The 15709-nt window shown below is 41.5% G+C and overlaps 1 long non-coding RNA gene across 1 annotated transcript; it reads right to left on the reverse strand.

Moving 5' to 3' along the window:
• Nucleotides 1-5329: 5329 nt before the first annotated feature.
• On the reverse strand, nucleotides 5330-11712 carry LOC139184475 (uncharacterized). The gene is made up of 3 exons (XR_011567972.1): nucleotides 11230-11712; nucleotides 8832-8933; nucleotides 5330-5661 (listed from the first exon to the last, which is right to left on the reverse strand). It is a non-coding gene; the product is annotated as an uncharacterized lncRNA (long non-coding RNA).
• Between the last annotated feature and the right edge of the window lie 3997 nt (nucleotides 11713-15709).

Consider the following 15709-nt stretch of genomic DNA (forward strand, 5'->3'; position numbering starts at 1 on the left):
TAAGGAGAAATTCCAGTTCAAAGTAAAAAGAATTAGTAACTCATTCAACTCCAGGGGCCTAAAGATGTCATAAGAGCACCACAGCTGTTTCATTCTCAGTGGGTTCTCCACCTAATATAAGACTCGCCCCTCCAGGCTTAGGTCCCTACTAATTTAATGTCCCGGAAGAAAGGGCATTCCTCTGCCTTGTTCTAGTAAGTGCCCTGGAGGCTGACCTTATTTGACTTTAGTTGGAGGGTGGAGGAGGGCATCAGCCTTGCTTGGACCATTTGTTTCAGCTAGGAGTGAGGAAAATTCGAGGGGTTGCCAGAGAAAGGAGAAATGCGCTTTGGATAGGCTAAAATGGTATTTCTTCATTGTCAAGAAGAGCAGAAATGAGTAGCTTGAGTGCTGAGCTTGCTTCAGGTTTCTGGGTCGGCTCAGTCTGAGTTTTCCTGGGAGACTGGAAAACTAGGTTTGCTCTTTGTCTAGGTTCGAATTTGAAGGAAATGCAGATCTGGGGCTTCTAGCAAGCTTTTCTCAGAGCACAGGTTTCTCAGTGTGGCCCTTGACAGCATCATTCAGTACAGCTCAAGGTACTTGATGATTCAGCAGATTTCCAGACCACACCCAGACAGATTTTATAGAACCACAATCTTCTGAGGTAGATCCCTGGAGTCTGCATTTTAAAGCAGCATTCCAGGTGATTAGGTACACTAAGATTTGATAAACTTGCCCTGGGATCTCCAAAGAGAGGCCAGCAACTAGTGACATGTAAAGGCTGGGTCTAGCAAGAGAGCTGAGATGAGGACACAAAAGTGAACATGTAAGCGACCTAAAATTGAGATTTCAAAATATAATGCTAAAGAAGATGGTTAAAGGAAAAGAAACAAATACAAGTGTGGAAGGGTCATTCAGTACCAGACCTGGAGCTCGGTATATCGCATCATTCTTCTCAACATCCCCTAGGAGATAGGTTTAATTCTTCCCATTTTACTGAGGAGAAAATCAAGATCCAAGGAAGTCATCTGGTTACAACACGTGTGCACCAATTCTTATACTCTGTTCATGACGGAGAGGAAGTACCAACACAGTTTTCAAGCCAGCCCATCTACAGATCTTGAAATATCCTTTACGTCACCAGTGAAAAGTATCTAACATTTGTTATGCTAATTTACACACTCTATAAGGATATTTGAATAGTTTGCAGGAATCCCCTCTAGAACATCAGTTCCTACTTAGGGATTTTCAGATGCTGATTTAAACACCCCAGGAGTAGACTTCTGATTAGGTACTTCAAGTATTAACTGTTTATATTTTTAAAACTAACAAACACATTCCACATTTTCAATGCTAAGTACTTTCATGTAAATTTCAAATAGTATAATAACCCCTGTGAGTAGCCTTCCCCCTTTACATTCCTTAATCTGGTGCAGTCGTCCCCCTCCCTGTGTCCCTTTTCACTGTGTACCTTGCTGAAACTATCTGGATTCAGCAGCACCAAAATACTGTGGCCCTCTTCTCAGATGTTTCTTTTGTCTTACCTGAGACTATTGCTCTTTTCAAGTGTGGGCTCCAGGTACATAGGCGCCCAGGAGGTCAAGCAAACACTTCTCCTTGCTCCTTTCAGACTCTCTGTTTTTCTAGAAGCCAGTGGATATCTCTATTAAAAAAAAAAGAAGAAGAAACGTGACCTTTACCTTACACCGTACAACAAAATAACTCAAAATTTACTATACAACTTCTAGAAGAAGACGTTGGAAATAAATTTTGCAACCTTGGGGCAAATATTTCTTAGGCAGGACACAGAAATTCCTAACTAAAAAAGAAAAACCTAATAAATTTGACTTCATTAAAACGTGAAACCTCTGCTCTTTGAAAAGCAGTGTTAAACAACTGGTAAAAAACACGGCACTAACTGGAACACACACTTCTCCAAAGAAGGTATCTAAGTGATCGAAAGTACACAAACAGAAAAATGCTCAACATCATTAGTCACTGGGGAAATTCACAACCACAATGAAACAATCTTGTACCCACTAGACTGGTAACACCAAATGGAGGTGAGATTGTGATTAACAGGAAATAATTTTGATACATTGCTGATAGGCGTGTAAAACTATACAAGTACTTTAGACAACAGTTTGGTAAGTTTGTTTTGCTTTTCCTTTTTTTTTTTTTTTTTAAGTTAAACATACATTTAACATATGATCTAGCTCGGCATACGCAAAGGCGGGATCGAGCCTCAGATCTAGTCATTCCACTTCTAGATATTTATCCCGAAGAAATTCAAACACAAGTGCACACGAAGACTTGAATATGAATATTTATAGCAACTTTATTCAAAATAGCCTCGAAATAAACCCAAAATGGAGTGATGTTATGATACGTGCCACAATATAGATGAATTCTGAAAACAAGCAAAGTGAAAGAAGTCAGATAGGAAAGGCGATTAGTATATCTGAAATGACCAGAACAGGCAAATCCAGAGTCTACTAGTGGTTCCCAGGGGTGGCAGGAAGTAGGGGATGGGGAGTGATTACTAATGGGTGTGGAGTTTCTTTTTGAAATCTTGAAAATGTTCTGGAATGGTGATAATTATACAACTTTGTGAATCAATCTGATCACAAGAAATGTGTACCAATTCTTATACTCTGTTCATGAAAGAAAGGAAGTGCCAGCACAGCCCATGTATGTATCTTGAATATCCTTCATGTCACCGGTGAAAAATATCTAACATTTCTTATTCTATTTACAAACTCTAAGGATATTTGAATAGTTTGCAGAAACTCCCTCTAGAACATACTTGGAGATTTTCAGATGCTGATTTAAACACCCCCAGGAGTGGACTCCTGATTAGGTACTTCAACTATTAACTGTTTAAATTTTTAAAACTAATGAACATATAAATACATTCCACATTTTCAATGCTGGTGTAAATATACTGGTGCAGGACAGGGAAGCCTGGCATGCTGCAGTCCATGGGGTTGCAAAGAGTTAGACACGACTGTTTAACTAAACAACAAATAAAAATGGGATAAAGATATTCATTGTGCCTTCACCAAATCATTTAATAAAAATACATATGCTCTGTGGATTATAAAAGAAGAAAAAGAAATGACAACCCTTCCTACAGAAGCCAGCTGAATCCATTTCCTTACTTTGGAAATTTTATATCTTCAAAAGGCAGAGAGATAAAATATAGGTATATTCTCTTTGCCCAGTGCCATTAACAACTGATCCAGAGCTAAAAGTGATCCTGACTCTTGTGGGGAGGACAACTTGCTTATCTATAACCACCAAACAACCAGAAGTACATATTTTTGATTACTTGTTCCTTATCTACATGGACGCTGGTGTGCCACACTGTTCATGGGCACTCTGTTAACAATATAACCATGTTACAAGGAACCTCAGACATGCAGACAATACGACTCTAATGGCAGAAAGTGAAGAGGAACTAAAGAGCCTCTTGATGAGGGTGAAAGATGGAGTAAAAAAGTTGGCTTAAAACTCAACATTCAAAAAACAAAGATCATGACATCTGGTCCTATCATTTCATGGCAGACAGATCAGGAAAAAGTAGAAGCAGTGACAGATTTTATTTTTGGGGGCTCCAAAATCACTGCAGATGGTGGCTGAAGCTACAAAATTAAAAGACACTTGCTCATTGCAAGGAAACTATGACAAACCTAGAAAGCAGATTAAAAAGGAGATGTCACTTTGCCAACAAATGTGTATAATCAAAGCTATGGTTTTTCCAGTCATCATGTATGGATATGTGAGTTGGACCGTAAGGAAGGCTGAGCACCAAAGAATGGATGCTTTTGAATTGTGGTGTTGGAGAAGACTCTTGAGAGTCCCTTGGACTGCAAGGAGATCCAATCAGTCAACCCTATAGGAAATCAGTCCTGAATATTCATTGGAAGGACTGATGCTGAAGCTGAAACTCCATACTTTGGCCACCTGATGCAAAGAACTGACTCATTTGAAAAGACACTGATGCTGGGAAAGATTGAAGGCAGCAGGAGAAGGGGACGACAGAAGATGAGATGGTTGGATGGCCTCACAGACTCGATGGACATGAGTTTGAGTAAGCTCTGGGAGTTGGTGGTGGACAGGGAAGCCTGGCGTGCTGCAGTCCATGGGGGTCACAAAGAGTCAGACATGACTTAGCAACTGAACAACAAGAACAATATGCACAAGAATCCTCCCCAGCAGATAACCTTTAAGGGAAGAAAACTGAAGGCATAAAGGAATTTTACTTGGTTGGAGACTCAAGACATAAAAAAAATAAGATTTCATTTGAAAGACATGATTGTCTAGGCTGTCTAATTCTAGAACTCTTCAGTAATCACTTGACTAAAAATAAGTAATTTAATGGTCCAACAAATGCATTTAGAATTATTCCTGATATTGATAACTTTGAGGGTACAAGTCAAGGTATCACAAGCAAAGATGTAAACACATTATCAGTTGGATTTTTCTGTTACATTGGCCCTTACCTTTTGTTTACCATTGTCTCTTGGCACACATTTGTGAGGCCCATGTTCTCTCATGATCCTCCTCCTAAAAAAACAGGGTTAGTGTTTAATTAGAATGTTTATCAGCAAAGATAACTAAAGAGATCACAATATTTAAAAAATAAATCATTGTAAGTAACATTTACTGGTGTGAGGTCATCTTTGTTTTGCTCATAAAGGATATCTTTATTCCAATAAAGCATTTTCTTCATTTCTACTTCACTGCTACTGCCCTCCAGACCACATCTCTTACCTGGACCACAGCCATACACTCAGGACTCATCCCACTCTGACCATGCTTGCTCCCCTGTGACCCATTCCTTACACAACAGTATGCACATCTGAGCAAGTCATTCCTCTGCTTGAAACCCTTTATACCGCCCACAGTTACAAAATGGGAAAACAGATTTAGTTGTGCAGTTCTGATCAGACCTTGTCAGAAGCCAAGATTTCCTCATAAAAATACAAGGACTGGAGAACAGGGATATTAGCTCTACTTACTTTAGATCCCTTTTTGTCTTTTTTCTTGATGGCAGAAACCAGTAACTACTTTGTCAAATAATAAAATGGCATGTTCTATGGTACCCATTTCCATGCTAAAACAATTTCCAAACAACTATGACACACTGAGCCCTTTCTCCCCTTCAATATCCATTTCGCAATGTACAGGAAACTTATTTTAGTGTTATTCACACACTTAGTCATTTTCTCAGGAAACTCATTTAGAAATCCAGTCGTTTTTCTAGAGAAATCTGATAACTGAAATATACAATCTAGCACAACCCCATTTGCCCACCCCCAAATCAAACAAACCAGCTGTGTCAACTCCATTTAATTTTGAGTGGAAGGCAGCATTTTTACTTTCTGAACATTTTATCACAGTTATTCATAGACCTCAAATGCATACAATTATATTGAACTTTTAGCCATTTTCTCCTGAAAACAAGCCATGAACTCTTAGCAGAAATGTGGTCTGACCACCAAAACACTTAAATACGAAGCAAAAAATGAACTGCAAAGTGACTGAATTAACTGAATTAAAAGGCAGTCGAGGGACATCCCTGGTGGTCCAGTGGTTAGGCCTCCAAACTTCCACTCCAGGGGCACAGGTTCAATCCCTGGTCAGGGAATTAAGATCCTGCACGCTGCATGGCACAGCCTGAAAAAATACAAATGAAAAAATAAAAGGCAGTTGATCTTGTAAACTCTCCAATTTTGGAAGAAATTAAACCCTACAGGAAAAATAAAAACACAAAGAAGTGTGGCTCTGGAGTTGCTTTTTTTGGTAAAGCTTCTCAGATTTCTTGGAAAGCAAATACTATAATATTATAGCAAAATAATACTGCAGACTTTCCATATCGGTTGCTTCCATATTGCTTTCCCTACCATGGCCACATGAATCTCTAGAGCAAGTAGGAAGATTCCTTTGATAGGAAAGAGATGGAGACAGGCGAGGTGGTCTGCCTGAAGTTAACAGCAGGAGACCCTGGATAATACTCTGCCTAGAGGTCCAAGGCCTTGGTCCGAGGCTTGGCTGTGACTATTCTTCACCCTGGACAGTCTTACACCTGCATGTGGAGGGAAAACCAACTGGATCACTTCCCCTCTGTCCCTGGGACAGGAACCTCATGGACCTTGAAAAAGGGAACTTGGCAATTCCAGGGGTAGGTCTGGCTTCAGCTATGACTTGCTGAAGAAGGTCAAGTGATGTCACCAGGATCTACTTTCTTTTGATTCTTCAGCCTCTGGTTAGCCCTGTTTCTAGACAAGCCTCTTCCCTGTGGTAGCAGTTTGGTTGCTATAGTTTCACACCTAACCTCCTTGGCCTTCAAATCCAGTGAAAAAGACAGGGAAAAAAAAAAAAAAAAATCCCCCCCCCCCCCCCCGGAGTCAATATTCAGGTTTTATTATGTCCTATTGGTTCAGATTGAGTGGACGAGTCAACATGGCCACACATTGGGCCAGGCCCAGGTCACATTCTCTATCCCTTTGACTAGGCTAGGACTATAAAGAGGTAGAACCCTGTAGAAGGAGCCTTCAGGGACCCCCCTCAGCTTCTTCAGGAAAATGGCAGCCTTTGGTTTCACTGTGTCTCTTAGACTTCACATTGCATGGGAGAAATACTTTTCTATGGAGGAATTCAGGGGATGTCAGAAAAAAGGAATGGTTGCTGAATAGGGGTAAAAAAAAACAAAAAAACACCACCCCTGTGTTTTAGGAGCTTGTTCATGTTTGGAACCATCAATTGTTAAGAGAACCTCTGCTTCATATTTGGCTTCCAGAACTATGCCAGCTGTGAGGGAGTGAAGCTGAAAAAGGCTGGAGAGGCTGTGCCCAGCTTATTAGCACCATGTTCAACTTCAACAAACAACCTTTATCATCATTTAACACGTCAGTAGCCCAAGCATCCCACTGTCCCCTGGCATGTGTGCAGGGTGCAAATGTCACCACCTAGAACCAGGATGCTTCTTTCATGGTCTAGAGAAGAAAGGAGGGCAGTGTTTCCAGTCTATAACTAATAGTGTCACTGAACTGCTCTATTATACTACCCAATGACAACTGATAAATTAGCATCAGCCACCAATCCAAACAGAATTCAGACCATAAATATGTCTTATTCTGAGAATGTAACAAAGTTAATAGGCTGCTGCTACTGCTGCTAAGTCACTTCAGTCATGTCTGACTCTGTGCGACCCCACAGACGGCAGCCCACCAGGCTCCCCCATCCCTGGGATTCTCCAGGCAAGAACACTGGAGTGGGTTGCCATTTCCTTCTCCAATGCATGAAAGTGAAAAGTGAAAGTGAAGTTGCTCAGTCGTGTCCGACTCTTAGCGACCCCATGGACTGCAGCCCACAAGGCTCCTCCTTCCATGGGATTCTCCAGGCAAGAGTACTGGAGTGGGGTGCCATTGCCTTCTCCGAAGTTAATAGGAATACAGTTTAATTTAGGAGCCAAAAGGTATTATGTTTTTCATGCTACAGGTTTTTGTTATCTTCAAATTGCTAAATGTAGTAGGAGTTAGATTATGATATACTTTTGTTTCATTTGTCAGGATAGGCTAAAGGAGGGCTTCCCTGATAGCTGGTAAAGGAATCTGCCTGCAATGCAGGACACCCTGGTTCAATTCCTGGGTCGGGAAGATCCTCTGGATAGGGGATAGGTTACTGACTCCCAAGCCCAGGTATTCTTGGTCTTCCCTTGTGGCTCAGCTGGTAAAGAACCCACCCACAATGCAGGAGACCCAGGTTCGATCTCTGGGTTGGGAAGGTCCCCTGGAGAAGGGAACGGCTACCCACTCTAGTATTCTGGCCTGGAGAATTCCATGGACTGTATAGTCCATGGGGTCACAAAGAGTCGGACGCATGGGGTCACAAAGAGTTAGACACAACTGAGTGACTTTCACTTTCACTTCAGTTTCAAAAGGAAAGGAAAAGTCCTAGTAAGGGACTTCAGCCTGTTTATGTCAGAATTCTGTTAGCCTTAACTTTTAAGTCACTGAGCATTTCAGAATTGTTTCCATTTTACCCTTAGGTTAGTTGACACAGGAGATGTTGTTGGGAAATTCCTTAAGGCACTGACTAAGCCGAAGTTTGCTATTCTAAGACCCAGACTTCAGAAGGCAGTACCATGCTACTTCTGCTTTAAAAATGTCCTTTCCCCTCTTGTGTTTCATACTGACATCAATGCTAAAGGACTGGTTCACAGTTTAGTAGTTGTTGAGGGTTGGATGATCAGAATTCAGAGTTGCAAGCAACCAAAGCTTACCTAGTACGATTTATTTGCACAGAATTTCTGGTCACGTAGAACTAGGCTTGGAAACTGAGCAGGAGTCAGGGAGGGAGCCAGCAGGCTGGACTGCAACCCCAAACAAGTCAAAAACCCAGTCTGCTGAGGCCCCTTCTGCCATTGCCACTGAACACTTGGTTGCCCCTGGAAACTGGATTCCACTGGATTAGGTCTAGGATAAATGTAGGATGCCTAAAGCTGAATTTTAAATAAATGATGCTTGGCAACTCAAAGTGGCCTCTGTCTTCCACTAAATCTTAAATTTCTCAGACATACAGGTAGGGCAGCAGTGAGGTTCAGATATTTGGGGAGAAAAAAGAGAAATGCCGACTCTATTTTCTCTTTAACATACAAGCTTTCCTTTTCTTGTCTGGTGAGTTGGGAACCAGGCACGATGCTGTCATTTTCTTTGCCAGTTTGACTGGTTCAAGAACCCAGGTCTCTCCTTGACCACCAGGGTTGTTTCAGGATGGGGTATATGACCCAATCTGGACCATGGAGATGAGAGGAAAGTTTGCTAGAAGATTCTGGGGAAAATTACCTTATTCCTGAGATCTGCATTGAGAAAAGATCTCATTTTCCCTCCAGATACTGTGGTCTGTAGTTGTAAGGCTGGGATATTCTGAGCCATCTTACTTCCATCCTGAGATGAAGAACATGGAGAGAAAACAAGGCAGAAAGCATCATGGTAATCGCAGAGGAGAAGGGCTGGAACCACTAGATGAAACCCATCTACCCCACCACCGCCTGATGCCTCTCCTGCACCTGGACATTCAGTTCTGCGTTAATAATACATTTCTGTCTGGCTTCAGCAACTTCAAGTTGGATGTTCTGACACTTACAGCCCAAAAAGCCTGACTGAGAAAAGGATTCATGAATATGTAAGCCATTTTCATAAACTTATCATCTGTTGAATTCTGAAAGTTCAGCATCGTGTGTTTTGATTGAACTAGGAACGGTTGCTCTTACGAAACTGTGAGGCAAAGATTAGTATTTAAATGAATGCAACACAAACAACTAGAGGTATGCTTCATTAGGCCAGGGAAAGAAGCAGTTTATGATTATTGCCAGATTCTTGCTTTTTTTGCATGAATGCCCCAAGAGGATGAGCCAGCTTCCGAAGGAAAGAGATGTATTTAAATTCCTGGAAAGGCCTCCAAAACAAATGTAACTAGTATTTTAGAAAACACTGCCCTCCCTTCCTCTTCTTTCTTCACCCAGGGGACAGCTGCTGCTTTGGCCTAACAACCCTCCCCATTTCTCTGGGTAATGACACCCATCTCTTCCTTTGGATAACTCTCCCCTCCATTCCCTGTCATTCTGCTGGGACTAGTCAGTCAGGTACCACACCTGCCCCTACCACTAGGCCCAAGCATGGGCAGCTGACTTCAGGCCAATCAAACTCTCTCAGAAGAGCTTAGCTCTCAAAGCTAATGATTACCCAAGAAGTAATGCAAGAGGGAAAAATCACAGGAGTCACTCCTAAAGGGCTTCTCCATGAATTTATGTTCCTGCTGCTGCTGCTAAGTCACTTCAGTCATGTCCGACTCTGTGTGACCCCATAGACGGCAGCCCACCAGGCTCCCCCATCCCCGGGATTCTCCAGGCAAGAACACTGGACTGGGTTGCCATTTCCTTCTCCAATGCATTAAAGTGAAAAGTGAAAGTGAAGTTGCTCAGTCGTGTCCAACTCTTAGCGACCCCATGGACTGCAGCCCACCAGGCTCCTCGGTCCATGGGATTTTCCAGGCAAGAGTACTGGAGTGGGGTGCCATTGCCTTCTCTGTATGTTCCTGAGATGCCTGGAAATGCCCGATTCCTGTCCTTCCCAAGGCTTAATACTGGGGGGCCTCCCCAGTGGCTTTACTTAAAGCAGTCAGCCTGAGTTTCTCTTGTAGGTTGTCAAAAACCTTAGCTGACATTCTCTGCCTAAACAATCCTTGAATACAACCAACCCTTCACTGAGGAGTTACATTTTTAATTTTTACTAGGCATATGTGAATATAAGTCAACTATAAACCTGTTTATTAACAACTTTGATCATGTTCCTAAATGATCAGATAGTCAGTTATTAACAAAAACTTTACTGGGAACTAAAGCATTAAAATTTAAGTAGTTTTATGATTGAAGGAACACATGTATAGCATTTATTGTGTCCAAGGCACGGTTTATTTGTCATTATAATCTAGTGATGTAAATATCATCGTTATCCCCATTTTATAGGTTTTGAAGCTGGAGCAACGAAAAGTTAAGTATAGCCAAGGACACACAGTAAAAGGGAGAGCTGTGACTCAAACCCTACACTCTGACTCCAGTCCACCCATTGAGTAAAATCTGGCATCGTCAGAATACTGAGACTTAAACTATAAAATCAACTTCTAATGAACAACATTAGTTTTATGTGAAAGCATCTTAATGCTAGAATGTCTTCCAGTCCAGAAGCAAGAGAGAGAAACAGAGTTGGCTGAAGCCTCTGGGTTTGTACTTTCAATTCTGGAGCCAAATGAAGACTGCTTAGGGTTTCCGGGGTGGGGGTGGGAGGGGGGAATCCTCATCTAATTAGTTAGCAAGCGAACTAAGTCCAAACACCTGCTACTGTTTTTCTTTCACTGTTGCCAGGTGCTCCATGGGCAGCCTTGGATCAATAAGTAATTATAATGGAAGCTGAGTATAACTAATTATGTAACTTTAACTTATTAAGTTTATCTCCAGTAAAATGCCCCATAAAACTGGGGTATTTTAAAGGTTGTTAGAGAAAAGCAGAGACTCTAGAGAAAAGACTCTAAAGAAAAGGCTTTAGAGAAAAGACTAAAGCCTTTTTCACATTGGGCTCAGCTGTGAGTCATCTCCATGAGGTGAGTTCTCTCATCTCACCATTATTAACTCTTGTAAATATCTATGAAGTTATTCACACACTCATTCAACCAAGTGGTGAGTACCTGCTAGGTGCTCAGCACCGTCTGGGCCCTGGGATGATGGCGGTGAGCAAGCAGACGAAAATCCTTGCCCTCATGGTGCTGGCGTTCTATTGGTAGTTGTAATTCCCCAGCTGTACAGTTGAAAAGGCCTGAGTTTCTCCCAGCTCCTGATTCTCTTACTATAATGAATGAAAGATGAGTTCATCTGAGAGCTGTGCGAGTCTATGCAAATATCAGTTGGCCTGGTGCTTCCAGAGGTGGCCAAAGAAAGACACTGAGGCTAAAGGCTGCCTGGGAGAGGTGATCATATCTGCTGGGAGATGATGACCCATTATTGTCTGTCCAGGATTTCAGATGAATGAACCATGCACTCTGTATTCTCAAGCGTAATTCTCACAACCACCTAAGCTCTAAAAGCAGTAGCATCGCATCTCCTGAAACTGCTACCTTCATCTTCTCTACTTTTCACCCTCTTCCCAAAGGTGAACCCCTCCATTCCACATCTTAGATGTGAACTTCCTGTCTAAAGACTATGAAGATCAACTCATTTGAAAATGGAAAGCCAAGAACGAACAGATTCTTCCCAAAATACAAGTCGGTTATTTCAGAGGAGTTAATTTCAGAAGGAAAATGGATCAAGTTTGAAAAAACTTACATGGATCTTACTCGTAAAACAGGAACTTGGGAGACTGGGAAGCAGACAAGCAGGACAGGGCTGTGGCAGTTTTCCTTGAGCTGTAAAGAACTCTTCATTGTTAAGTGCATAGTCCTGGTGAAACAGTTCTGAACCACCAATGGGTGGAGCCTTTGGGGGGTGATTATGTCCTGATGGTGGGGCCCTCATGAAAGGGCTTGCTGCTGCTGCTGCTACGTCGCTTCAGTTGTGTCCGACTCTGTGCGACCCCACGGATGGCAGCCCACCAGGCTCCACCGCCCCTGGGGTTCTCCAGGCAAGAACACTGGAGTGGGTTGCCATTTCCTTCTCCAGTGCATGAAAGTGAAAAGTGAAAGTGAAGTGGCTCAGTCGTGTCCGACTCTTCTCGACCCCATGGACTGCAGCCTACCAGGCTCCTCTGCCCATAGGATTCTCCAGGCAAGAGTACTGGAGTGGGGTGCCATCGCCTTCTCCCATGAAAGGGCTTAGTGCTCTAATAAAAGAACTCTCTGCCAGGTGAGGATACAAGAAGTCTGCAACCACAAGGAAGTTTCTCACCCTCATATCTGCACCCTCATCTTGGACTTCCAGCCTCCAGAATTGTGAGAAAGAAATTTGTGTTGTTTACAAGCTACCTAGTCTGTGATATTTTTTAGTCTTTATTTTATATTGGAGCATAGTTGATTGACAATGTTAGTTAGTTTCAGGTGCACAGTAAGTGATTCCATTATACCTATAGCCATTCTTTTTCAGGTTCTTTTCCCATATAGGTTATTACAGAATGTTGAGCAGAGTTCCCTATACTATACAGTAGGTCCTTGTTGAGTATGTTTTATATGTAATCGTGTGTATATGCTAGTTCCAAACATCTAGTTTATCCATTCTCCAACCCCAGTGTTTCCCCTTTGGTAAGCGTAAGTTTGTTTTTTATGTGTAAGAGTCTGTTTCTGTTTTGTAAATAAGTTCATTTGTATTATTTTTTTAGATTCCACATGTGACACCATATGATACTTGTCTTTTTCTGATTTAAGTCACTTAATATGATAATCTCTCGGTCCATCCATGTTGCTGCAAATGGCCTTTTTCCATTCTTTTCTATGATGAATATTCGATCACCTCTATGGCCAGTTTCTTTCTCAAGCTCCCAAACAGCAGCTGTTTCTGGGCTTTCCTTACCCTCTGTGACACCGGCAGAGAATTCCGGGCAGTTGCCTCCATATATTGAAATCCTCACCCCAAAAGGTGAGGAGGGGGCTTGGACTCTGGATCAACTAAAGGAGAAGCAGTGACAAAACAGGGTCAAATCCTAAGGATACAGAGCCGAAAGGGAGCTTAGAGATCACACAGTTCCAAGTTTCTCAGTGCACGGGTGAGAAAAGTTCTATCCCAGGTAAATTGTTCAAAGCCACAGAGTTCCAAGAAGACGATGGTATATATGTATCTATATGTATGTGTGTATGTGTACGAGAGACAAACATTGTTATAAAGGCAGGTGCCAATGAGGACTTTGCTAGGTTTAACTCAAGGTGTCTTAATATGGAAATGTAAGTTTAATGATAGCTATAGTTAAATGAAGCTAGGAACACATAAGAATTAAGATGGGAGAAGGCCTTCTAAATGGTGAATATACGTTTGCTGAGAGTAGATTATGAATCTCTGAACTTATTTTCTTGAGCAGCCGGTGAGAAGGGCAGCTGGTGAGGTGGTGACCTCATGGAAGTGTGTTCCTGATGGTGAGTGTCTGAAATTAGGGTACATGTCCAATAGAACATTCTGGCAGGAAATACGGGGATGGCAGTTTTTATGCCAAAACTGTCCTTTATTATTTTAAGAAAGAAATGCCTACTTTTTCAATGTCTCTAGTACTAATTTGCCCAAACTTGGTCTATCAAGCATTTATAAAAGATGGTGTGTAGTCCACGAATCGACTGGGTTAATTTTTGACCCTACTCTACCCTACTGTGGTTAAACACTATCAATTTTCTTTTTTTTTTTTAATTTTATTTTATTTTTAAACTTTACAATATTGTATTAGTTTTGCCAAATATCGAAATGAATCTGCCACAGTATACCTGTGTTCCCCATCCTGAACCCTCCTCCCTCCTCCCTCCCCATACCATCCCTCTGGGTCGTCCCAGTGCACCAGCCCCAAGCATCCAGTATCGTGCATCGAACCTGGACTGGCAACTCGTTTCATACATGATATTATACATGTTTCAATGCCATTCTCCCAAATCTCCCCACCCTCTCCCTCTCCCACAGAGTCCATAAGACTGATCTATACATCAGTGTCTCTTTTGCTGTCTCGTACACAGGGTTATTGTTACCATCTTTCTAAATTCCATATATATGCGTTAGTATACTGTATTGGTGTTTTTCTTTCTGGTTTACTTCACTCTGTATAATAGGTTCCAGTTTCATCCATCTCATTAGAACTGATTCAAATGTATTCTTTTTAATGGCTGAGTAATACTCCATTGTGTATATATACCACAGCTTTCTTATCTATTCATCTGCTGATGGGCATCTAGGTTGCTTCCATGTCCTGGCTATTATAAACAGTGCTGCGATGAACATTGGGGTACACGTGTCTCTTTCCCTTCTGGTTTCCTCAGTGTGTATGCCCAGCAGTGGGATTGCTGGATCATAAGGCAGTTCTATTTCCAGTTTTTTAAGGAATCTCCACACTGTTCTCCATAGTGGCTGTACTAGTTTGCATTCCCACCAACAGTGTAAGAGAGTTCCCTTTTCTCCACACCCTCTCCAGCATTTATTGCTTGTAGACTTTTGGATCGCAGCCATTCTGACTGGCGTGAAGTGGTACCTCATAGTGGTTTTGATTTGCATTTCTCTGATAATGAGTGATGTTGAGCATCTTTTCATGTGTTTGTTAGCCATCTGTATGTCTTCTTTGGAGAAATGTCTATTTAGTTCTTTGGCCCATTTTTTGATTGGGTCATTTATTTTTCTGGAGTTGAGCTGTAGGAGTTGCTTGTATATTTTTGAGATTAGTTGCTTGTCCGTTGCTTCATTTGCTATTATTTTCTCCCATTCTGAAGGCTGCCTTTTCACCTTGCTAATAGTTTCCTTTGATGTGCAGAAGCTTTTAAGTTTAATTAGGTCCCATTTGTTTATTTTTGCTTTTATTTCCAATATTCTGGGAGGTGGGTCATAGAGGATCCTGCTGTGATGTATGTCGGAGAGTGTTTTGCCTATGTTCTCCTCTAGGAGTTTTATAGTTTCTGGTCTTACGTTGAGATCTTTAATCGATTTTGAGTTTATTTTTGTGTATGGTGTTAGAAAGTGTTCTAGTTTCATTCTTTTACAAGTGGTTGACCAGTTTTCCCAGCACCACTTGTTAAAGAGATTGTCTTTAATCCATTGTATATTCTTGCCTCCTTTGTCAAAGATAAGGTGTATATATGTGTGTGGATTTATCTCTGGGCTTTCTATTTTGTTCCATTGATCAATATTTCTGTCTTTGTGCCAGTACCATACTGTCTTGATAACTGTGGCTTTGTAATAGAGCCTGAAGTCAGGTAGGTTGATTCCTCCAGTTCCATTCTTCTTTCTCAAGATAGCTTTGGCTATTCGAGGTTTTTTGTATTTCCATACAAATTGTGAAATTATTTGTTCTAGCTCTGTGAAGAATACCGTTGGTAGCTTGATAGGGATTGCATTGAATCTATAAATTGCTTTGGGTAGTATACTCATTTTCATTATATTGAGTCTTCCAATCCATGAACATGGTATATTTCTCCATCTATTAGTGTCCTCTTTGATTTCTTTCACCAGTGTTTTATAGTTTTCTATATATAGGTCTTTAGTTTCTTTAGGTAGATATAT

This window comes from Bos indicus, chromosome 8 (genome assembly GCF_029378745.1).
Source record: "Bos indicus isolate NIAB-ARS_2022 breed Sahiwal x Tharparkar chromosome 8, NIAB-ARS_B.indTharparkar_mat_pri_1.0, whole genome shotgun sequence".
Taxonomy (NCBI): Eukaryota; Metazoa; Chordata; class Mammalia; order Artiodactyla; family Bovidae; genus Bos; species Bos indicus.